Here is a 25,462-nt window from a genome sequence, read left to right on the forward strand (position 1 = left end):
GCATGTTAGAGGACTAAATGATGATATTCCATGGCTGTCCCTATGAATTCAATACAATAAGTCTACTTTGTGGTTCCACACTTTCTCTCATTTTGTAAATAGGAATAACCATTAGAGTATTTTGTATGAACTGTTGCTGCTTCCCTTTTGCTGTGGCCTCCTTGTTGGGCCATCCAGCAATTGCTCTTTTAAATACTTAGTTAGACTGTAAGTGAAAATGGACTTTTTCCATCCCCCTTCTACAGTCTTTCGTTGTCTCGCTATTTCAAGACATCCTCTGTTCATGGTATTAGAGCACGCTTTATTATTTATTTTTCATTCCTTTAAGTTTGACGTTTCCTCACGGAGCTAGTGCAGCTTTAACTAGTTTTTCTCCGTTTAGGATTCACTACACACTAATGCTTAAGCCCAACAGGATGAGCTAGCATTTGTTTTTCGTTTTTGAGAAGTTTTTACGGAGCAAGAGGTACACATTAATTATCCCTCACTCCATATTGCAGATGTTACACATCGGTAACCAGCGCATTTCCTCCTTGACTTATTTATTTTTGGCGTGCATCTCTATACATTCTTTGACATTCGAAACCACTTCGCCGACTGCATAGCCGTCACCGTGACAACCAACTCACGGGCGGTAGAGCAGTTCTGATTGGTTCCTCCGACCTGGTGCCTTTCAATCGGGTCTTTCTATTGGTCGAGCCTTGATGACACACTCTCTTTTAACTAGACGCTGTCCAGTCCCGCGGGACCTCCGGCTGCAGGCTCATTCCGGCCCGGTTCCCCGACGGAGAGGTAGGCGTCTTGAGAAGCTCTCTGCTTCTTGTGGTTGTGTGTACACCGCCTGTTCTCTACTAAATGTATATTAAGTTTTTTCACCAGGCTGGTGTCTTATAATTCTTTATTGGTACGTTCGGCCACTCGCTGCGATTACCACGCATACGAGGGCCAAGTACTTTGAGCTCTTTTTCTCTTTTGTTTAAAAGCATAGACTCACTACACAGAGTCTCAAATGACATTTGGCTGTCTTGTTTTGTCCTTTTGATATTATAATAGCGAGTTTCCTCACTACAAGTACGTGTTGAAGAACTTGTTCTTCTATAAATTAGCACTTTGTGCATTCAGTGACTTTGTCAGTTTCCCTTGCTCTTAGATGTTTAGTCCACATTTTCACAACATTCGCTCATGTGATGTAAGTACCCAATTCCTTAGTAGTCTTACATCTTTTTTCAGAGCGGTGTTCCTTCCTGAGCGGTTGCCAGGTGGAGGTTAATATCCCACCCAGTTTTCACGGGTGAGTGGCCAATGCTTTTAGTTACTACATTCTCAGATCCATATTACTAAGCATTTGGAACCAACTTGTTCTTACACTGATTTTCTTTTGTCTAGGTGATGTATGAATTGTTAAGGTGACGTACACCCTTCAAGCAATCAACGGGTGTTGACGGTATCCTTTTTCTTGTGTAGTTTTCACACAATTCTTGTTTCCTTGCAGTAGCTATTATGGTCCTGATGAAAGCCCAGCCTATTTAGGCGTTTTGGCTGAAACATGTCGACCGTTGTCTTTTGAAATGTACCATTGGTTACGTTAGGCTAGTGGTGCTCACCTTTTTAATCTAGCTTCGGTACAGTGTTTTCAAGAGAATCCTCCTTGCTGTCCCGTGACTAGTTTTATATACTCTCACTGCACTATCTTTTTATTAGCACTGCACCCCTCACTCACACCTAGCTCTTCATATGTGGATTTAGTCTATCCTTTAGTGCAAAACCAAAACATCCCTGAGCTCCTCCCTCTCATAGAGGGGGTTGTAGCCCCCAGAGAAACTAGGATTTTTCTCTGGGAGGAGAATCCCATATGATGAAGCATGTCACCCAGGGTGAGTGAGGGATTACGTCCTTAAAGGGATTGCCCTCTCACTAGGTGAATTGGGCTTTTGTTTTCTCATTCACACACCACCTTTTCATTCTCCTTTCTAGTATTTTCAGACCTCAGGGTTCTTAGTGTTTATAATACTTCAACTGGGGATCTAACCCTGGGCGGTCTTAAAACTGTTCCCTTTGACCCTCCGGTACCAAACCGTTCTGTAATAAGTTTAATGTACAGCTTGTGGCTGTGGGTCTTACATTCGGCACATGGTTAGTGTCTAAACTGTTTTGCAGAATTAATTTTTCCTGCAGGTTGATTTTTCCTCCCGGGTGCGTCGTTGCGCACACATACATATTTTTGTGGGCTCAATTTTTCTGATTTTTAGGTTGAGACTGATTTTTCCTTGTTTGCACTAAATAGTCATTTCCATCATCATGGCAGAACGCCTTGGTTTAACTTTTGATGACACTATAGCTCAAGCCATTCTAGATACACCAAGTATCATGGATACTTTTCAAGGTCCGTCCATCAGTGCAGAGGTTGATTGTACCAAGGTTCTGACTCTTAAAAAATCACACTCACGAGTGTTTATCCATGGAGCAATCATGACTGAGTATTTGAGAGCCAATTGCGCCCCCACAGGACTCATCGTGACAAATGCTCCTAGATTGTTTCTGGATGACAAAATTTTCCTCAATGACTGGTCCCTAATAGCTTGGAAGTGTACCAGAGACTGGTTGATCCTCATCATCAGCACTGCTAAACGAGTTGCCGATGCTGTCTTGGTGGAGATTCAGGCATTAGAATCACAAATTAAAGTGACACTTACAGGCGCTCTTTTCAAGAAACAACAAGAGGAATCTAACAAACACAACAAAGAATTTAAGGATTCGGTATTGATGACCAAGATCAACAAGTTTAGAAACGATTTGGCCCGTTTTTCCCTAGAGAGAGTGTATCCATACACTAGTGCTGACTATGTGCCCCCTCAACTCAATCGACAGGGCCGAAGGTATGGGTCCGACTACTCCACATCAGGGAGTGACGATTGGTCAAGTGGGTCTGACACTGCCTCAGGTGAAGATTTCTCACTCCGAGGCAACAAAAAGAGAGGTAGAGGTAACAGGAGAAACCTGCGAGGTGCACTAAATCCCATGTATCCTCCTCAGTGGTGGCCTCCTGGTCCATACAATTATCCTCCCTTTCCTCCCTTTGGACAACCCTGTCCTTATCCCCCGCCTCCACAAATGTATTCCAACCAGCATTTTTTAGGGTTTGGCCGAGGCCGGTCAAGGGGAAGAAGACGGAACCAGGTCCACTGGGCAGATCAACAACAAGCAACCCCGGCATCCAGCTCGAGAGAGACTCCGGTGGTCCCGAGCACGAGCACAACTTAGTCATCAATCTATCCAGTAAAGTTCTCACACAGGAAGAAATGTCCCTCTTGAACAAAGGATTAGGGTTTGTTCCTTCCTTCAAAGGTGACTTGTTCTCCATAAACCATGAACTTGCCTTGTTTTTCAGAAAGATCCGCTTGAATTTCTTTTTTCGTACAGATCTCAGTATTTCTACTGATGACCAAGACTTGAACACGGGCTTGCGCAACAAATCAACATTTAATCCCTTGCCCAGTCAAGTTCCTTCTCAGGTGCTTACGTTTGAGAAAGCAGTGATCTCACAGGTGTCAACTACCTGTGCTCCTGAAAGCCGCCAGTATCAAAATCTCACCAAGTCAGAGCGGCTAGCCTTACGATCTCTTACCTCTGATGACACGATCATGATCAAGCCGGCAGATAAAGGCGGTGCCACAGTCATTATGGACACCACCGCTTATCGTACCGAATGCTTGAGACAATTGGGGAATACCAACTTCTACCAACCTCTCATTCAAGATCCCACTAAACGATTACTACAGACCATTCAGATCTTGGTGAATGAAGCGAGCACCAATGGTTGGATCACTTCTAATGAAGCCCAGTATCTGGTTAACACTTCGCCTATCGTACCTTATTTTTATATTCTGCCTAAGGTGCACAAGAATGTGAGTCCCCCTCCTGGTCGTCCTATTATCTCAGGACTAGGGTCCTTGTTGGAACCGTTGTCGGCATTTGCTGACCACTTTTTACGTCCTTTTGTGGCCAAAATGCCCACGTACCTTAAGGACACAAAGGACATTTTGATCCTACTCAAAGACTTATCCTTTGACTGTGAGACAGAATTCTTAGTCTCATTTGATGTTGAGTCACTTTATACATGCATTCCCCAGGATGAGACTTTGGATGTCATCGAAACTCTCCTGTTGGCCAATCCACCAGACTCCATCACGCCAGTTTCATTCATTATGTCATGTGCTAAATTAGCCATGAAAGAGAACTTTTTTCAATTTGAGGAACAGCTGTTCCTGCAGGTGTCAGGCACTTCAATGGGGAGCATTTTTGCTCCCAGCCTGGCCAATCTGTATGTTCATGTCTTTGAGGAACAGTATGTGTTCAGTACCAACAATCCATATAAAGACCAAATAAGGATATGGAAGAGGTACATAGACGACGTGTTCGTACTATGGCACGGACCATTATCCTCATTGTTGGCTTTCAGAAATTGGCTCAACAATTGTGATACCTTCTTGAAATTCACCTGTGAGCACTCCAAGACTCAGCTCCCCTTCCTGGACATATTGATAACCCCCTTTAATGGTGGCTTGAGCACGGAGCTGTTCAGAAAACCCATGGCGGTGAATGCCCTTTTGAAATATGACAGTTTTCACCCACGGGCATTGCGGGATAATCTGCCTTTTGGCCAGTTTTTGCGCCTTAAAAGGAATTGCTCCTCAGATGACAAGTATAAGGAACATGCGAGCAATTTATCGAAACAACTACTGGCCAGACATTATCCCAAACATTTGATCCGCAGAGCATCCAAACGCGCTGCAAACAATAATCGGGAGACTCTTTTAGAACCTAAGGTCCCAATCTCTTCTGACAACAGGCTAACCTGTGTACACACCTTTTGCCAATTCTCCAATCAAATTAAAAAAATCATTCTGTCGAATTGGAAAATCCTGAACATAGGTGATGTAAGGTTGCCTAGACCTCTTTTTGCTTTTAAACGCAGCAGTAACATCAGGGATCAATTGGTCCACACCCGCCCACGCACTAATCTAACAGGTACTCAACACACCCTGTGGGGTCTACCACCGGTTGTGGGCCATTACCCATGTGGTTCCTGTGCGGCTTGCAGCCTCACTTCTGTGACCAAAGAGATCGACATTGGCACAGGCAGACCGTGGACTCTTAGAAGTCACAGTAACTGTAACAGCTCAAATTTGATCTATCTCATAACATGTCCTTGCGGGTTACGATATGTTGGAATGACCACCCGTCGGATAAAAACCCGCATTCTGGAACACAAAAGCACCATACGATGTGGCCGTTCTTCTACTAAACTTACCAATCACTTTCTAGCGGTCAACCATGCTCCCAATGATCTGCACTGGACTGTCCTTGACAAACCCTTCATACCTCCCCATCTGACAGATTGCTCTTCTTTTCTGTTTAAACGAGAGCAAAGGTGGGTGTACAAGCTTAACACGCATGTTAGAGGACTAAATGATGATATTCCATGGCTGTCCCTATGAATTCAATACAATAAGTCTACTTTGTGGTTCCACACTTTCTCTCATTTTGTAAATAGGAATAACCATTAGAGTATTTTGTATGAACTGTTGCTGCTTCCCTTTTGCTGTGGCCTCCTTGTTGGGCCATCCAGCAATTGCTCTTTTAAATACTTAGTTAGACTGTAAGTGAAAATGGACTTTTTCCATCCCCCTTCTACAGTCTTTCGTTGTCTCGCTATTTCAAGACATCCTCTGTTCATGGTATTAGAGCACGCTTTATTATTTATTTTTCATTCCTTTAAGTTTGACGTTTCCTCACGGAGCTAGTGCGGCTTTAACTAGTTTTTCTCCGTTTAGGATTCACTACACACTAATGCTTAAGCCCAACAGGATGAGCTAGCATTTGTTTTTCGTTTTTGAGAAGTTTTTACGGAGCAAGAGGTACACATTAATTATCCCTCACTCCATATTGCAGATGTTACACATCGGTAACCAGCGCATTTCCTCCTTGACTTATTTATTTTTGGCGTGCATCTCTATACATTCTTTGACATTCGAAACCACTTCGCCGACTGCATAGCCGTCACCGTGACAACCAACTCACGGGCGGTAGAGCAGTTCTGATTGGTTCCTCCGACCTGGTGCCTTTCAATCGGGTCTTTCTATTGGTCGAGCCTTGATGACACACTCTCTTTTAACTAGACGCTGTCCAGTCCCGCAGGACCTCCGGCTGCAGGCTCATTCCGGCCCGGTTCCCCGACGGAGAGGTAGGCGTCTTGAGAAGCTCTCTGCTTCTTGTGGTTGTGTGTACACCGCCTGTTCTCTACTAAATGTATATTAAGTTTTTTCACCAGGCTGGTGTCTTATAATTCTTTATTGGTACGTTCGGCCACTCGCTGCGATTACCACGCATACGAGGGCCAAGTACTTTGAGCTCTTTTTCTCTTTTGTTTAAAAGCATAGACTCACTACACAGAGTCTCAAATGACATTTGGCTGTCTTGTTTTGTCCTTTTGATATTATAATAGCGAGTTTCCTCACTACAAGTACGTGTTGAAGAACTTGTTCTTCTATAAATTAGCACTTTGTGCATTCAGTGACTTTGTCAGTTTCCCTTGCTCTTAGATGTTTAGTCCACATTTTCACAACATTCGCTCATGTGATGTAAGTACCCAATTCCTTAGTAGTCTTACATCTTTTTTCAGAGCGGTGTTCCTTCCTGAGCGGTTGCCAGGTGGAGGTTAATATCCCACCCAGTTTTCACGGGTGAGTGGCCAATGCTTTTAGTTACTACATTCTCAGATCCATATTACTAAGCATTTGGAACCAACTTGTTCTTACACTGATTTTCTTTTGTCTAGGTGATGTATGAATTGTTAAGGTGACGTACACCCTTCAAGCAATCAACGGGTGTTGACGGTATCCTTTTTCTTGTGTAGTTTTCACACAATTCTTGTTTCCTTGCAGTAGCTATTATGGTCCTGATGAAAGCCCAGCCTATTTAGGCGTTTTGGCTGAAACATGTCGACCGTTGTCTTTTGAAATGTACCATTGGTTACGTTAGGCTAGTGGTGCTCACCTTTTTAATCTAGCTTCGGTACAGTGTTTTCAAGAGAATCCTCCTTGCTGTCCCGTGACTAGTTTTATATACTCTCACTGCACTATCTTTTTATTAGCACTGCACCCCTCACTCACACCTAGCTCTTCATATGTGGATTTAGTCTATCCTTTAGTGCAAAACCAAAACATCCCTGAGCTCCTCCCTCTCATAGAGGGGGTTGTAGCCCCCAGAGAAACTAGGATTTTTCTCTGGGAGGAGAATCCCATATGATGAAGCATGTCACCCAGGGTGAGTGAGGGATTACGTCCTTAAAGGGATTGCCCTCTCACTAGGTGAATTGGGCTTTTGTTTTCTCATTCACACACCACCTTTTCATTCTCCTTTCTAGTATTTTCAGACCTCAGGGTTCTTAGTGTTTATAATAACTTTTCATTTGCTGTCTGGTGCTGCTCTTATACAGTACATGGATGACTTGTTAGTCGCCGCTGATTCAGAAGATATCTGCAAAGATGTCACTGTTGCATTATTACGTCATTTGTTTAATCTGAATCACAAGGTTTCACCTTCCAAACTACAATATGTTTGTCGAGAGGTTACCTACTTGGGTCATCTCCTATCAAAGGAGGGACGACAATTAACACCAGAACGAATTCAGGCGATTACACAAATGTCCGTTACATCCACACAAAGGGAGGTACGTGCCTTTCTGGGTATTACTTCTTACTGTAGACAGTGGATCCCTAACTTCTCTTTGTTGGCCAAACCTTTATTGGCTCTCACTTTATCTGACTTACGTACTGCTCTTTGTTCTGCTCCTGTACTAGGCACCCCTGATTACACTAAGCCTTTTACGCTCTATGTTCACGAGAGAGAAGGTTGTGCATTGTCAGTTCTAACACAGCAGTTCGGAGACAAACAGCGGCCATGTGCCTATTTTTCGGCTACGTTAGATCCTGTAGCTAAAGCATTGCCCAGTTGTCTCAAAGCGACAGCAGCAGCAGCAATTTCTATTCAACAGTCTGCTGGAGTGGTGTTGGATAACAATCTCATTGTCATGGTACCACATGCAGTGGATACTTTATTAAACAGAACAAAAACGCAGCACCTGACGAGTGCTCGTCTAACTGGATACGAGCTGACACTTTTGGCTAGTCACGTACACATTAAACGATGTAATACCCTAAATCCAGCTACTCTGTTGCCCCTTCCGGATGAGAAAAGTGTTGAGGAGCAACATGATTGTTTCTTCCGTACCGAGGAAGAGACAAAGGGAAGAATTGATTTGAAAGACACACCACTAGATGGAACTCTATGGGTAGATGGTTCTTGCTTTAAAATGCCTAATGGAGATACAGTTTCAGCCTATGCTGTAACTACTCTACATACAGTTGTGGAAACTGCACGCATTAGACACAATTCAGCGCAAGCAGCAGAATTGATAGCATTAACGAGAGCTTGTGCATTGTCAAAAGAAAAGAGAGTGAACGTATACACCGACAGCCAATATGCTTTTGGTGTAGCGTTCAACTTTGGGCGTCTCTAGAAGGAAAGGGGTTTTCTCACTTCACATGGCACCAAAATACAACATGGTCAGTTAGTGACTGATCTTCTCGAATCACTTGCCTTACCCACCCAAATAGCAATCGTGAAGTGTAGTGCACACAAAAAGATTACAGATGATGTTGGTCGAGGAAATGCATTTGCAGATGGAATAGCGAAAAAGACAGCAAGAGAGGTTACAAGTTGAATATATGTGGCGGGTCCTGCGAATTGGGTTAGAGAGAGAGGAATGTATGAGGATACAGTGGAAAGTGTAAAAGCGATTCAGAAAGAGGTTTCAGAGAGGGAGTTAAACAAGTGGAAAGAAAGTACTGGAATGTTAGATGAGATGGGTTGTTGGATAGAACTATCTGAACATCAACGTTGGCTGTTGCCAGATGCTTATGTACTCCCAGTGGTCACTATGGCACATAGTCCAGCCCACTTAAGTGCAAAAGGTATATGCAAACTTCTGGCTCCAGTGTGGAGAAACAAACAAATCCCAAAATGCGCAGACAATGTAGTGAAGCATTGTATTATTTGTTTAATGTACAACCCGGGAACGGGAACCCCAACTCCAACAGGTCATTTTGCTCCCCCAACATATCCATTTGAGGTGTTGCAAATCGATTATATTCATATGGAACGATGCAATAACCTCAAATATGTTCTGGTGGTAGTATGCGCCTTTTCAAGATGGATAGAAGCATACCCTTTAAAAGATAACACAGCCTTATCCACAGCTAAAATTCTACTGAAAGAATTCTTCCCCAGGTTTGGTTTGCCGCGCATTGTCTGGAGTGACAATGGGAGTGAATTTGTTGGCCAAGTCATGCAAAAAGTTTGTGCAGGTCTTGGTATCAAGCAAAAGTTCCATGCGGCAAATCATCCACAGTCAGCGGGTTTAGTAGAATGTTACAACGGAACCTTAAAATTAAAGCTAGCAAAGGTTCAAGCAAGTACAGGACTCAATTGGCCCGATGCTTTGCCATTAGCCTTGTTATCCACCAGAACTGCAGTACACTCTCGTTAGGGACTTAGCCCATACGAAGTGGTTTTTGGATGCCCGGCTAACATCTGGGGAGTCCCTCGCCCTAAGAAATACTCAGACGTGCCATATCCAATGTTGATTGACTACTTGCATGATCTTACGACTAAATTGCGTGTTCTCCATCAACAGGTTCAGAGTGCTCTGCCGGAGGCCTCTACAGACCCAGGTCATTCCATCCGACCAGGAGACTGGGTCTGTATTAAAAACTTTTAGAGGACGAGAAATTTGGAACCGAGGTGGAAAGAGCCCCGGATGGTTTTACTCACTACGAGAACAGCAGTTAAAGTCGAAGGAAAGAAGAATTGGATTCACGGTGTGCATTGTAAAAAAGTGCCTTTGCCTTTGCCCTTCGATCAATGGGTACACAGGGGTATTGGTGACTTTGAAAGTGAAAAGGTTCCACGATTCGTACCCTTTAGTGATGCACACCTGAATGGGGCACTGTCTGAGAAAGAGGACAACGACATTCTGCAGAAAGCAATACCATCACATCGTTGCTTGGATACGACTAATCCTCGAACATTGTTTCAAGATCCAAACATTCCTGGGAAAGAAAGATACAATTTGAGACCCAGACCAAAGAACTCTTAAAATTTCTCTCTAGTGTAGTATTCTGTCCCGGTTGCAGGGTCACGGTAGGAGTCTGAATTACGACCTGAGTAGTGGCAATAGGCCTGCAGGACTTGCAGTGTCATAGGACGGCAGACAATCGTAATTGAGCGATTGAGGAAGATTGCCGTGAGCATCCATTAGAAAGATGGAAACTACACTAGACAAAAGAGAGAGAAAAGATGAAATGAAGAAAAGATCCTGTAAAATAATGTATAGTCCTTTCAGTATAAGCTTGTATATTATTATATCATTGTGTATTGTTTTGGCGTCTATAGGTTGGATTATTTATCCCCTTCAGTGCCCCGCCCTTTCCCCCTCCTGTGCCGGGCCTTTCATTAGCGGGCGGGGTCCATGACGAGATAGTCTCGTCATGGGCACAGCGCAACCGTGCTCCATGCCGAGACTATCTCGTCATGGGCATAGAAAAGGTTAAGCTCTGCAGCAAAAAGTTGTCTCTCCTTCTTCCTCTTCGTTCTCTTCTACTGTCTCTCCACATCTCTTTCATACTCTTCCTCGACATGAACTCATTAGAAGAACTGAATATTATAACAATTCCTTTGTCCAGCTATTACATCAGCACCAATTAGTGGTCAATACAACTGACTGTTGGGTGTGTGGACTTGTGCCACATACCACAGAGAAAGGAATGCCATATTTAGTTCTCCCGTTCTCTTATGAAGGTTCAGCCTGGGCTTATTTCGTCATCTTCTCCAATGCTTATCAAAGCAAATTCAGACGATCCATTAGTTCACATGTTAGCGATCCGGATTTTAGTCATAGTTCTTTGATTAAGGGAATGGTAGCTATGGCTAAAATTATGGAAAATAGTAAAATCTCTATTGATGAAAGAAAAGCGTACACTAACTGGAACGTCACCCAATATATGTCTAGTCTTAGTGATAAAGTTAAGAAAGGAAAGTCTTTACCAATTTGGACTATACCACATCAGGGCAACTTCTGCTTACAGATAAACGATCGCTCTTCTGACACTATACAGAGGGATAACTGCTCCTACACGTACGTTTATACCTCTCAGAACTCGCCTCCTCTAGTGCCGTCTCAAGGCACCTATTTCATTTGCTATATAACGGGTTTCTCTGGTACTTGTTATATAGCCTTTCTTCTTCCCCCTACCTACACCGCTTCCGCATAACGGGTTTCTCTGGTACTTGTTATATAGCCTTTCTTCTTCCCCCTACCTACACCGCTTCCGCAAACCATCATCGAAACAGATACGGCAGAGGGATTATTGATTCAAAGGACACAGCAGGACAAGAGGGAGGAGTTTCCCTTAAAGGATTTCTTCCTTTCTGGGGTCCGATGGCCAACAGCAGAAATATAAGGCAACTGGTCCGTGTCGTAGAGACTACAATAGACATCACTGTAGGAGCCTTAAGTAACATCACGGCAGAACTACAGGCGGACCGTCTTATGACATTACAAAATCGAGTTGCCTTAGATTTTGTTCTTGCCGATCGTGGTGGAGTGTGCAAACTGATCGGGTCAAGTTGCTGTATTTTCATACCTAATGATGCTCCAACAGTATACCAAGCTATCTCCAAGTTGCACATAATTTCTGAGTCTATTCACCAGAACGAAGGAGATTGGTCTTTTACGGAATGGTTTTGGGGACTACTGTCCAAATGGGGTTGGAAAGCATTGACGTTTCTAGGAATAATTCTGACCATTATTTTCTCCTGCTGCCTTTGTATGCACTGTGGTCCCGCTATCTGTGACCTTTGTGCTACTATGTGCATCCCAAACCCAAACCACAAGTAACAGAAAACATAAGGATGATGTTACAGCAACAGCTCAATGACCTCATGGCTATTGATATTGACTCAGATTAGCATGAGTCTATCTTGCCTGAGTTCTGGCAAAAGGAGGGTCTGAGGAACTTCGATTTCTGATCACGATCGAATCGACCCGCCATTTTGTGCTCCGCCACCATTTTGTGTTGCCATCACTCAGGCAGCACGGCGAACAAAGTCTATTCTGCTCTTTCTGCAACCTGGTGTCGAAAAAAGCTTTCTGCCTCTGTTTGCAAAGCTGGTGTTAGGACTAGCCGAGTACACTAATCCCTGTCTGGCTTTTCTAATCCCCGTCTCAGCTATCTGTTGGTTCACACTATTCTTTCCTGACCTTATTTTATCGTCTGGCCTTCACTGTCTTCTGCTAGCATTCTCTCGTTTCACAACTGTCCTCCAACACGCACAAACGTATCTCGCCACCTGCAAGTTAGTTATGAATCTGTTAATGAATTAGCTTGAGGGAGGGGTGACAAACATAGTTGGAGGAGAGGTTTCTTCGAGTCATCTGACACTTTGTTTTCCAAACTCTCCGAATGGTTCTGTCCTGTTTTCCAACTTTCCTTATTGGCTCTTTCTTGTATACGTTGGGTGTATATTTGGTTAATGTATATGTTTCTATATGGTATATAAGACTGTGCGCCACAGAGTGAAGTGGCAGTCTCCTGAGAACCTACTTATGTACTTCTGGGATAACTGTACTAGCTGCAGCTAATAAATCTGATCTTCTAACGCCGACAGAGTGTACCGTGTCTCTGTGTAGCTGAGCAGGAGAACTCCGGAGACTAGGACGTACCCTGCGCCGCCAGGCCCAAAAGGTTCTGGTTCTTCAGCCCCAGCCACATCACCGTCCAGCAGAGATAGCTGCAATGGATCACTGTGTGCTGCCGGAAGACCTTCTGACTCCCCACCCACACTCAGGAGGCAGGCTACAACCCTGACCCAACACCAACCTTGTACCACTGTCATCCGAGAGCCCATAGTGCCATCTCCGTGCATCCAACCTTGCCCTCCACACTTCAGATCCACCTTACTCCAGCATGCAGGACATAGTTCTCCCACCTGGGAACACATACCTGGGACTCCCTCCCCGGGAACCTCCAAATGAGGCATGACCTCTAGCCCTTAATGTTACTCTTCCAAATAGGTGTGTCGGCACAGTTTAGCAATCCCCCACTCAGCAACTTGAGGCCATCACAGGTGAGTATTGTGCTCCATGTCTGCATTGAATGATTACTTGTGACCCATGTGTGTCCTGTAGCAGACTCAGACCCCAGGGTATGGATGGTTGAAGTTAGTTCGACACTCAGGCATACTTAGACATTTACATGCACATATGTTGTGGACTCATGCAAAATGACAGCGACATCTCATGCCAGTAAAATAATTTATTTTTGGTGGTGTGAGTCTTTTGGTAGATGTACAAAGGTGCTCTACCGGGTGTATAGAGTCCAAAGTTCACAGGGGGAGATGGTATCCTTGTCAGTTGGAGTCATCAGAGTCCAGACCACAGTGTTGGTCATCATTGGTCAGACTGTGACCAGCAAGTCCATGTGGCAGGGAATGTCATTGGGTGAGGTGCTGCTGTTGCGCCCGAGGGCCAGGTGCCAGGCCAGGTGACCTGGGAGATGTGAATGGTCCGCTGACTCTCAGGGTCTTTTCCGTGGATGACCCACCTTCCTGGGGGGACCTTCAGATGCAGGCCTTGACGATGTCTGTGATGCTCCGTCAGACAAATCCTCCTCCTCCTCCTCCCTCCCTGTGGCTGGTAGTGGTCTTCGCCTGGTGTTACAGGGAGGGTTGCCCATGTTGTCGGCGATCCGACGGAGTGAACGGCTCATGTCCATTTTCACCGCCAGAAGCTCAGCCAGTCTTGCTTCCATCCGTCCTTGGTGTCGTTGTTGACTGGCATGTTGCTCGGCCTGCAGGTTCTTCATCTCGTCGAGGGTCCCCTTGATGTCTGTGAGGCTGGCCTCTACCTGGCTGATGCCCCTCTTGTCACGCCGGTATGTGTCGAGGACGTGGCGCATGTGTGCCATACCGGTTCCCTCAGCTGGCTGGTCAGGTTCTCGCCTCCGCCTGCCTTCACTCCCACCACCCCTGCCCACACGAGCCTGGCCTGCCGTTGTGGGCACATCAGGTCTACGGGACCCCTGAGGGATGGCATTGGTGGTGCTGTCTGCCTCCTCCTGGGTGCCCGGAGAACCTGGTCCCTCCTGGTCAGACTGTTGTTCAGTGCGAGCAGGGCTCCTGGGTGTCTCCTGGGATGTGGCAGGAATGGGGGTGGTGGTTGGCACAGATGTACCTGACGCAGGTGCTGCAGGGGCTTGGGCACCAGAGGGGCCAGGTTGGTCTGGGTCATCCACGGAGTGGTGAGAGTCGTCGCTGCCGGTGGGATCATCTTCACGCTGCGCCTGGGACTGTGACTGTTCTCCCCCCATTGTTGGGGGGAGGGCGATGACGTTGCCCTGTGTGTGAGAGAGAGACAATGTTAATGCTGTTTCTTGCCACATCCATGTTTCATGCATATTCAAGTAGTGACAGTTCCTCAGGGTGGTTGGATGTGCCTAGCATTCCTCTCAATGTCCACTTGGGGATGGGTATGTTGCGGGGGATAGATTGGCATGTGCTCCTGAGTGTTTGCCCAGTCGATTTTTGGCTTGGATGCTTATTTGGCTATCGATAGGTCTTGTTGTGTCACATGTCCATTGTGAGAGTGGGTGAATCCGTTGCCTGCCCCGGGGGTGTGTGCTTGTGTGAGGGGGTGTGTGTGACTGGACCTGCTGTTGTGTGTAGTGTGATTTTTCATTGGGTCTCCCAGGTGATGTGTCTGTCCCCTCATGGTGCATGCTGGCATGACAGTGTGTGTGAGTTCCTGTGCTAGGTCTGTGAGGTCGTGAAGTTGTTGTTTGAGTGTACAGTGGTAACAGGAGGGCCTTGTGCTCCCTACAGCAGGGCCAAGTGTCAGCTACCTTGTCAGTACTTAGCCAGTCCCTGTGCATTGGGCATGGTGCATGGGTATGTACCTGGGCCATATGGGCTGTGGGCATTGGTGTCTGCTTCTGAGTTGCACAATGTGTTGTTTGAGGCCCACCCTCCCAGCATCCCGGACATCCAGTCTTGGGTTTGTGGATGTTGTGGCCTGGGACATGGCATTGCCTTTCTTAGTGAATGGGTCATGGAGACGTTAGTGGCATGAGCGTGGTTCTTGAGTGTGGTTGTGTGCGGTGAGGGCATGGGGTGAGTTGCGTGCATTTGGTGTGTTAGTGGTGTGGATGCCATTCCCCCCATGTTAACTGAGTTGTTAGTGTACTCACCAGGCTCTGCGACTCCTTCGACTCCGTGTACTCCCACCGGCGGAAGCGTGGCCATCACCTTCTCCTCCCAGGGATGGTAATGTACGGGTCTGTGGGGCAGCCCGCCTCCAGTGATGTTACTCTGGGCGTATTCCTCGTTCATTTTCCTCTTGACTGCCCTGCGCAGATCGTACCACCTGGCTTGGCATTCATGCCTGGTCCTTCTGATGGGCGCAACTGCATTCACCTTATCGACGATCTTCTGCCACAGGCTTGTTTTTTGGGCTATGCTGGTCTGTCTGACCAATGTTCCAAAGAGCTGTGGCTCGACTCTGATGACTTCGTTGACAAGGAGGCCCAGCTCCGTACTTGTGAACTTTGGATTCTTGTCTGTGGGCATGGTGTGGGGTGTGGGTGTGGATGGTTGTGGGTGTGTGGGTGTGAAGGTGACGGTGTGTGTGTGTGAATGTGAAGAGGGGGTGTTTGTGAATGAGGTTGGGTGAAGGTGTGTGATTTAAGGTGTAGTTGAGGTGCAAATAAGGAGCAGTAGTTTGTCAGTGGGGTCTGTCAGCAGTGGGTCTGTTGCAAGGGCTCATGGGTTGTGTGTGTGGGCCCTTTTTATTGGTCCTTGAGTGGGTGTGTCTGGGTTTGAATTTGTTGTGGATGTGTTATAAGAGTTGTTTGTGGTTTAGGGCCTCTGTTTGCCTGTTAGGATGTGCCAGGTCAGTCATTGAGTAGAATTTTGTCATGTAGACGTGTTTTGTGGTGTTGTGCGAGTCGATCTGACCCTCCTTGTGCTGTTTTACAGTGTCCTGGTTCTGTACGTTCTTTTTTCGCGTAGGTACGGTCCATCCATACGCGATGCATGGTGAGGGTGCTTGTCTACGGTGTGGGGGTACGGTGCGTACGGTTGCGGTGCTTGTCTATGGTGTGGATGTCCGGTGCGTACGGTTGCGGTGCTTGTCTACGGTGTGGATGTCCGGTGCGTACAGGTGCGGTGCTGTGCTACGGTGTTGGGGTACGATGCGTACAGGTGCGGTGCTTGTGTACGGTGTGGAGGTACGGTGCGTACAGGTGCGGTGCTGTGCTACGGTGTTGTTGTACGGTGCGTACAGGTGAGGTGCTGTGCTACGGTGTTGGGGTACCGTGCGTACGGGTGCGGGGCTGGGCTACGTTGTTGGGGTATGGTGCATACGGGTGCTGGGCTGGGCTACGGTGTGGAGGTACGGTGCGTACAGGTGTGGTGCTGTGCTACGGTGTTGTACGGTGCATACAGGTGAGGTGCTGTGCTACGGTGTTGGGGTACGGTGCGTACGGGTGCGGGGCTGGGCTATGGTGTTGGGGTACGGTGCGTGCGGGTGAGGGGCTGGGCTACGGTGTTGGGGTACGGTGCGTGCAGGTGCTGGGCTGGGATACGGTGTTGTTGTACGGTGCGTACGGGTGCGGGAGGCTGGGCTACGGTGTTGGGGTATGGTGCTGACATACGGGGGTTACGGTGCTGACATATGCGGGGTGCGGGGGGGACAGTACGTCTCGTATCCGGGCACGAGTTTACCCGTGTACATGTGTGCTACAGCGTTCGCTCTGTACGGGGCCTTTTACATGCGGTTGTGTATTCGGCCGGCCGGTACGGATTGTACTTGCGCGCTCGGACTTGTGTTTTACGATTTGCACGGTCAAATTTCTGCCTCCCTCTCGTACAATTTTCCCGACGCTATTCGGACGTAAAAATTCCCGGGTCCCTCTCGGACGCTTTTCCCGACGCGATTCGTAGGTAATTTTCACGTCCGAATTATACTTGGCTGTTTGTACGGTAACTGTACGAATCGTACGTGAAAATTTACGGATACGAGTCGTACAGAATTTTTTCGGATCGGAATCGACACCAAAATGTCGATGTGGCTTTCCGCGTCCAGTAATTTCCAAAGGAAGAGTGAACAGTTATGTCAGCAGTGAGGCATACCATCACTCAAAAATCACCCAAAAATACCTATAATTTAAAAAGAACAGAAGAATCGAAGTACATCAATGATTACAATCCGGTGATTTTGAAGATGTAGAATGCAAATATGGACATACAATATGTTGCAGATAACTCAATTGCTGTTGCTCGCTATGTCACGTCATATATTACCAAGTCTGAAGAAGACACTTAGCAAAAAATTGTACAGGTTCAGCTTGAAGATGCTTTCCCATCGAGAAATTGAATCGTATGAATGTTCGGATCGATTGACATCTGCAAGTTTATATTCAAAGTTAAGAGGGATCATCTGTATAAGTCTTGGTCTTGCTGCAGCACGAAAGCGAGTTTTGAAATCTGTACAAGAAATTGAATACTTGGCACTGAATGAACCAGAAAGTACAGATATTCTGAAAAAAAATATGTTGGATACGTACTATCCAAATAGAAGTCCATACCTGGAAAACATATGTCTATATGAAATACTGCAACATTATAGTTTTAATAAAAATGTCACAGAAAATATAAATGAAGGAAAATACGCTGTAATTGGATCTGAAGGATGTTTGATAAAGCATGCCAAGGGAAATCTGATTAATCACAGGAAATTAAGTTGTGATACTCCAGATAAAAGAGAGTTTTTCTGTTTAGCTCTTCTGCAACTCTTCAAATCTTGGCAGACTGAAATGGAATTACTTGGACATTTTGACTGCTATGAGGATTCTTTCAATGCATGTAAAGATAGCATTGAATGTACAATTTTTCCAAATTGTCTCCAAATGTTGAACGAAGATATTAATCAACATAGAACTATTGCAGCTGAAATAGCTAAAGATAGTTCACAAGATAGTCAGAGTTCTGCTTCACAAAGTCAAGAGCCACTAGGAGAAGCCATAATTGTAAATGAAGCGGCAATAGCAATGAGTGAAGTGGAAACGGTGATGCAGCAAGCTAGACAGGACAATATTAATTTGGAAAATTTATAGCAACGTCTGAATAGTGAACAGAAAGAAATATATGACCATGTTACACAACAGACACAACATGGATTACTGCATGAAAAGAATGATTGCCAATGTACATCATTTAGATCTATTCTTATGTACATCAGTGGACAAGCTGGAATGGGGAAAAGTTTCTTGATTAAATGTTTGTCAAGTTATCTACAGAAAACAACAGATTCACATTTGTCTTGGGTTGTAATTGCTCCAACTGGGTTAGCAGCACAGAACCACAAGCTATCTGGAGAAGCTTGTTTCAAAGTTTCAAGAGTACTAAAGAAAATGAAACTTCTGGTAATTGATGAAGGAAGCATGGTCTCAAACTTAATGCTTGCATTTGTACATTTGAGGATGCAGCAGATTTTAAAAACAAATTACGATGTTTTATTTGGAGGGAAGCATGTAATTGTATTTGGTGATTTACTACAACTCACACCTGTGAAAGGCAAACTGGTTTTTAAAACTCTTCTTCATGAAGACACTAAAAAACCTTTGGGAAGTATTGGAAATGTGAATGTTTGGAGTTATTTTGAATATAAGGAACTTATCAAGAACATGCAACAAGCAAATTATGAAGATTATGGAAATATTCTTCAAAATATTATAATTGGTGTCTTAATAAAGGATGGAAAAATGCTTTAGAAAGTCGGCTACTAAAAAACTTGTTTCCAACAGAAAATATTGCGGCTAAAATAAAATTTACCGAAGAATTGCAGAAAAGGAATCTATAATTTGCCTTATGCCAACACTGAAAGAATGCTCTACATTCAATGAAGAACTGGTGAACAAGGAGAATGAACCGATTATGAAAACGGTAGCTATTGATAAAATAGAACATGAAGGAGTAACTATTCTTTTGTCAGAGAAATTGCAGTTAAAATTAGACTCTTTGGAAAAATAAATATCTAAGACTGCTGGTTTGGAAAAGACCTTGTATGTCTCTGTAAACTGCCGGGTAAAATTACGGCGTAATTTAGATGTTGAAAAAGGTTTAGTAAATGGAGCAATGGGGAAAGTTGTTGACTTTGTTAGTTATGCAAAAAGAGATGAGATTGAATTTTTGAAGATTAAATTTGATCAGATTGAAGAGGTGAAACAAATTGGACGCTGTTGTGTTCGTTCCTTGCTTGTAAAAGATTTGTATATTCGTAGAAAACAGTTTCCTGTTTGTTTAGCATATGCAGTGACTATTAATAAATCTCAAGGTTTAAGTGTAGACAATGCTTTGGTAAATATTGGAAGTTCTGTATTTAAAGAGGGTATGGTGTATGTTGCATTGTCTCGAGTAAGAACGTTATCCGGTTTGTATTTGATTGATTTTGATGAGCAAAAATTTAGTGCAGATGTAATTTGTGTAAAAGAGTACAATAAGTTAATAAAACTCTATGCTCCTAACTTAGGTGAATATCCTATTTATGGAAAAAGTTTAATACGTCCAAAACGAAAATATGATAAAGATTATCCTGAGGTTGCAAAGAGAAAAAGAATTGAAAAGAATGACGAGTCTGGAAAGAAAATAGAAGGTAACACGGTTGCTAATATTATAGGATATCAGTCAGAAAATAGTTCAGGTATCAACTGCTATGCTAATGTAATTGTGAACGTTGTCTTTTTTTGTGAAAATCTACAGCATACAATTATTGAAAATCGAGAAAAAATATTTTGTTCTTTGTTACATTATATTTTTGAGAAGTTGAAAACTGATAAAATGAAACTCCCTACTGCTTCTGATGTGCGGAATCTTTTGGATATATGTTCTAGTTCTTCACAATTTACACTAGGGTGCCGATTCCGATCCTGTAAAACCCGGGTACAAATGGTCGTACGGAGCGTTTTCTCCGTACGACTCGTACACGGGAATTCCAATGTACAAACCAGCAAGTACGATTCGTACAGAAATACCATTTCCGTACAAATCGTAAAAAACACCATACTGCTAAAAAATACATACAATTCCGATCCTGGACAGCACGTACGCGACGTCCGGATGGAGTCACGCAGCGTTTTACGGACCAGCAAGTACGATTCATACCCACAGCACTCCGCACGGCTATATTTTTACGGGAGCCAAAAAGTGCCGGAAAAGCTAAGTATGCCGCGATGCACGAGGAAAAGGGGGCCCGCTACGTGACGTACACGCCATCACCCACATCGTACGTGTCATCATGTACGGTGCGTACCCCAACATTGCATATGTACGGACCGTACCCTCCACCCCACCGTATGTACGTGCTGTACCCCCAGCCCCGTATGTATGCGCCGTACCCCAGCCCCGTATTTACACGCCGTACCCCCACCCCAGCCCCATATGTACGCGCCGTCCCCCCAGCCCCGTATGTACGCGCCATACCCCCAGCCCCGTATGTACGTGCCGTACCCCCAGCCCCGTATGTATGCGCTGTACCCCCACCCCAGCCACGTATGTACATGCCGTACCCCCAGCGCTGGGGGTACGGCACATACATATGGGGCTGGGGGTATGGCGCGTACATACGGGGCTGGTGTGGGGGAGCCATACGACTCGTACCCTGGGCACAAGTTGGGGTCGTACACAGTTTGCTCCGTACGGGACATTTTCCATACGCTTGTGCATTCGGAACGCCGGTACGGATCGGACTTGTGCGTACGGACTTCAGTTTTACGACTCGTACGTAAAACTGTCCGGGGACGTCTCGTAGACTTTTCCCGAGGCGATTCGTATGTATTTTTCCCATACGAATCGTACTTCACCGTTTGTACGGTACTTGTACGATTCGTACGTAAAAAAATACGGATACGAGTCGTACGGGAAAAAAAAATACAGGATCGGAATCGGCCCCAGAATGTACAGCAAGATGCTCAGGAATTTCTTATGTTTATGCTTCCAGTATTAGAAGATGAAGGTATACAAATTTAAAATCTGTTTGGACTACGTTACAGATGGGTTCATAGATGTGACAGATGTTCATTTTCATCAACCACTAAAATAGACACTGAACGATTCATATATTTGACAATGCCAGATTTGAAATCAGTGTCTTTCAACGAACTAGTAAAATCAGCTAATCAACATATGGAATGTACTCAGTGCAAATCGGAAATGTTGTCAACATTATTTATAGAAAGATGTGGACAATACATTATTTTAATGCTGCAACGTTGTAGAGCAGATGGAACAAAATTGGAAACCAAAATTAAAATTTTTGTAGCAGGTCAAGTGTCAATTTCAGGAAGAACTTTTAAAACAATGGCTATTGTGTTCCACGATGGACCTACCTCAACATCTGGACACTATACAGTCTATTTAAAATGCAATAAAGCATTTAGAGTATAAATTTCAGTTGCCAATCTCATACTTAATTTTTTTGATGCCAAAATTCTAAGAAGATATCAACATGAATTACTGAATATATTTTGGATAGTTCCACTACAAATGATTTTAGAAACATCATTCACCCTATTGGAAACATGTGAATATGATATTAGAAGTGTACTTTGGATATCGTCATTGAAATGTTTTCAGAAACATCATACGACCTCTTGGGAAGGTGTGTATATGAATTCAAAAGTTTATTTCAGATATACTCAATGGAAATATTTTTAGAAACATAATTCGGCCAATAGGGAAGATGTTCGTAATTACGGTTTCAATTATTAATTCTGTTCTTTCATATTGCATTTGAAAAATTGTGTTTGAAAGAAGGTGGTGATATATTTGACCTTTGTATTATATACTATGTTAGAAAGGATGTATATTTGTGAAAATGTAAATATCAAGTTGCGTTGGTTGTAGACATTTTGAAGAGAAGTATGTTTTTTTTTAACAATCTTATTGATTGTATTTTTTTGCCTGCTGTCATCTGATGATTAACAGTGAAATCACTGTTTATGGTGAAATTCAATACAATCTGAAGACAGCAAAAAATGGCAAATTGAATATATGATGTAATTGTATACTTATGTTGTGTTGCGAAAACTATAACATTATATGTAATAACATAATTTTTTTCTTCTTTTTTACAGAGCTTACTTCTAAAGTTTAAAATACTTTCAATTTCATTTTTTTTTAAAAAGAAGTGAAATTATATTACTATTAATTTCATATCTACTTGGAAACAAGATTAATCCACCCAGGTACTACCCTTGCAGTCTATCAAAGACACTGTGACTCCCCATGCCCATCTCCAGTCACCCAGCCAGTACTATACACTAATGCAATTTCTCCTAATACCCAAGTACTTATAAATTCAGCATACACTCTCCTTGCAGTACTGTAATCATCTAGTCACTGCTGATGTTCTCTTACAATGGCTGAAGCACTAACAGAAGCAGTGCTACAATTGTCTGTGCACTATCCATACATACCTCTAAACAGGCACATACTACTCATTCACTCATCTAAATACCCTGGTGCTACCCATGCCCTGTCAGTCCCCATGCACTTCTCCAATCACCCATCTAGCGCGGTGTACTTATCTAATCATTTCGCTAATAGCAAAGCATTTATAAATACACCATACACTCTCATTACAGCACTATAATCATCCAGTTACTAGTCATGTACTTATGGAATGGCCTAAGTGCTAACACAATTACCCGCTATTATTATTAATAGTAGGTTTTAGGGAAAATACAGTTAGAAAGTAGCATTTAAAAAACCTTTGAAATTCACTGAAAAAACCATAGGTTTCAGGCACGTTATAGTTAGAAATTAGTATTTAAAAAACCATTGAAATTCACTGAAAAAACCATAGGTGGAATTTCTATGGTTTCGTTATGAGTGAAATGTCCAACTAACTATAACGTCCCTGAAACCTATGGTTTTTTCAGTGAATTTCTAAGGTTTTTTAAATGCTAATTTCTAACTACAACGTTCCTAAAACCTATGTTTTTTTCAGTGAATATATATATATATTTTACCTACTGGCGGTCGCCAGTAGGTAGTTATAGTTAGGACCTTGTTTTTATCTCTCTGGGGCTTTCATGTTTAAATGCGGGGAGCCTTGCCCCCTCATCAGCCCCGGGGGGACCGCCACCTCCCCGAGGCTTTTCTTTAAATAATAATGTTTAGGGGGCTCCTGCCGCTACATTACCTTGGGGACCACCACCTGCCCAGGGCATTGAGTAATTAAATGTGGGGGGGCCACGAGGCCCCCCCAAGCTCTGGGGACTGCCACTTTCCCAGGGCTTCAATTAATAGAATTTAGTGTGGGGAGCTGCTGCCCCCCCCACACTGCCCTGGAGACCATCACCTACCTGGGGCATTGAGTAATTAACATACTGGGGTCCATAGTGGACACCTGGCCCTGGGGACCACCACCTCCCGGGGGCTTTAAATTTGGTAAAGGGGTCCGTGCGGCACCCCTCATGGAGCCTTCCATGGCCCTGAGGACGACCAATCCCAGGGCCAGCTCCAGCAATGTCCCGGGGTGCCCACACCCAGGACATTGCAGTTTGCTATAGCAGGGTGGGAGCACTGCTCCCGCCCTGTCATAGCAAATGTCTGCTTCGCGTCATGGGAGCGAGAGAAGGAAAACTGCTCCATGAAGCAAAGCAGAATTGGGGGCCATTGGGGCTCCCCCCAGTCCCCAACATGAGGCCATGCCCAGGATGGTCGGGTCCCTGCAGACCAAAATAGCCCAGGAAGGGGGCCATGCAGCCCTCTCCCTTTTTTATTTTATTTACTTTTTTCTTTAAATGTAAGACCGGCCCCCGGGCGATGGGGTCCCAGTGGCCATAATTGGCCTCAGGAGGGGGGCCACGCGCCCCCCTTCCATAGATATATTTTTGTCGGGCCCCGGGGAATGGAGTCCCCAGGGCCGACATTGGGTAATGGAACTGGGGGGCATTCATTATTCCTTTTTTCTCTCATCATAGGAGCCGCGACCCCATTGTGGCGCTAGGCGAGGCCCCCCAGTGTAACGTTGCAGTGGATTCACGGATCTACCTTAAAAAAATAATTTAATAGTATATAATTTAGAAGGTAGTGTTGCATTTCTGAACTTTTTTCATAGAGTTAGTGAGATCGAAGGTAATAATCACATAAAATGTGATAGAGTTAGTAATAATATTTAAAAAAATTTAAAGTTAAACTCTGTTTCCTTCATCTGTGGAGTGAACTTCATCAGTTCTGTCAATGTCATCCATATCAAAACATAGATTGTTTTTATAGGTGGAGCCCATCCTATGGTCTCTGACGTAATCAGAAACCGCTTCATTGACATTCTTCCTAGCTTTCTCAAACTGTGAACAGAATTGATTTGACCACCTCCATTTCTGTCCTTGGCAAATGTTAGAGTATATAAGGACATTTTGAGGCAAAAGCAACATCAATTGTGCATAAGTATCCTTCATTAGCATTTTCAGACCTACCCCAGTCAAGGTGCCTAGGTCATTGCCACCAAAGAGCTCAATCTTGAGTTCAGGGGTTGGAGATGCAAAAATGTTTTAATCAAAGGTATCAATTGGTGATACTTTAATCCTCTCTGTGCAATCCCTTTAATATCCACATTTTGCAATCCTAGGTCTTTGTCAATACCTCTGTGTTCAGCATACTTTTTGCACCAGAAATCATAGTTCTGCCCTACAATCTATACTGTAAGCATCTTGAAGGGATGTCTAGAAGTAATGAAAGGATATCTGTAGCTCAGGTAGTCAGTTGGAAGAATGAGAGGTATCTAAAATGGTGGAGAAGATGCTGTTTTTGAAAAAGCTGATAAGTGATTAGCTGTTCATTAACATTGTTTCCAGAATAAGCATGTTTGTTATTGGTTACTAAAAAATGTTTGAAAGCTACAGTAGATAGGATAAGGTAATATTTTGTAAAAGTCAACCGCACCTGCTATTTGCATTTGTAAGCTACTGTGCTGAACTTGAAAATATGGTGAACTTGTGACCTGCCAGTGCAGTCAGTTGAATGTTGCAGAAACTGTTACTATGGAAACTGGGATTAAGCAGAATGGGGGTAGAGTTGAAAGTTAATTGTGGATCTAGAATGTGAAATGGTAATTTATATATAAGTGATATGTTACTAAATTAAGTGTTTCTAAGTCAGTAGTATGAGTAAAAGTAGTCTGTTGTTAAAAAAAACTAGTATTATTAGAAATAGGTTTTTGAACTCCCATATGGATTTACAGCTCCATCGCAAAGCTGTACTATGGCACCGTGGTAGAGTCACA

The sequence above is a fragment of the Triturus cristatus genome, chromosome 9, assembly GCF_964204655.1.
Source record: "Triturus cristatus chromosome 9, aTriCri1.1, whole genome shotgun sequence".
In the NCBI taxonomy this organism is placed as follows: Eukaryota; Metazoa; Chordata; class Amphibia; order Caudata; family Salamandridae; genus Triturus; species Triturus cristatus.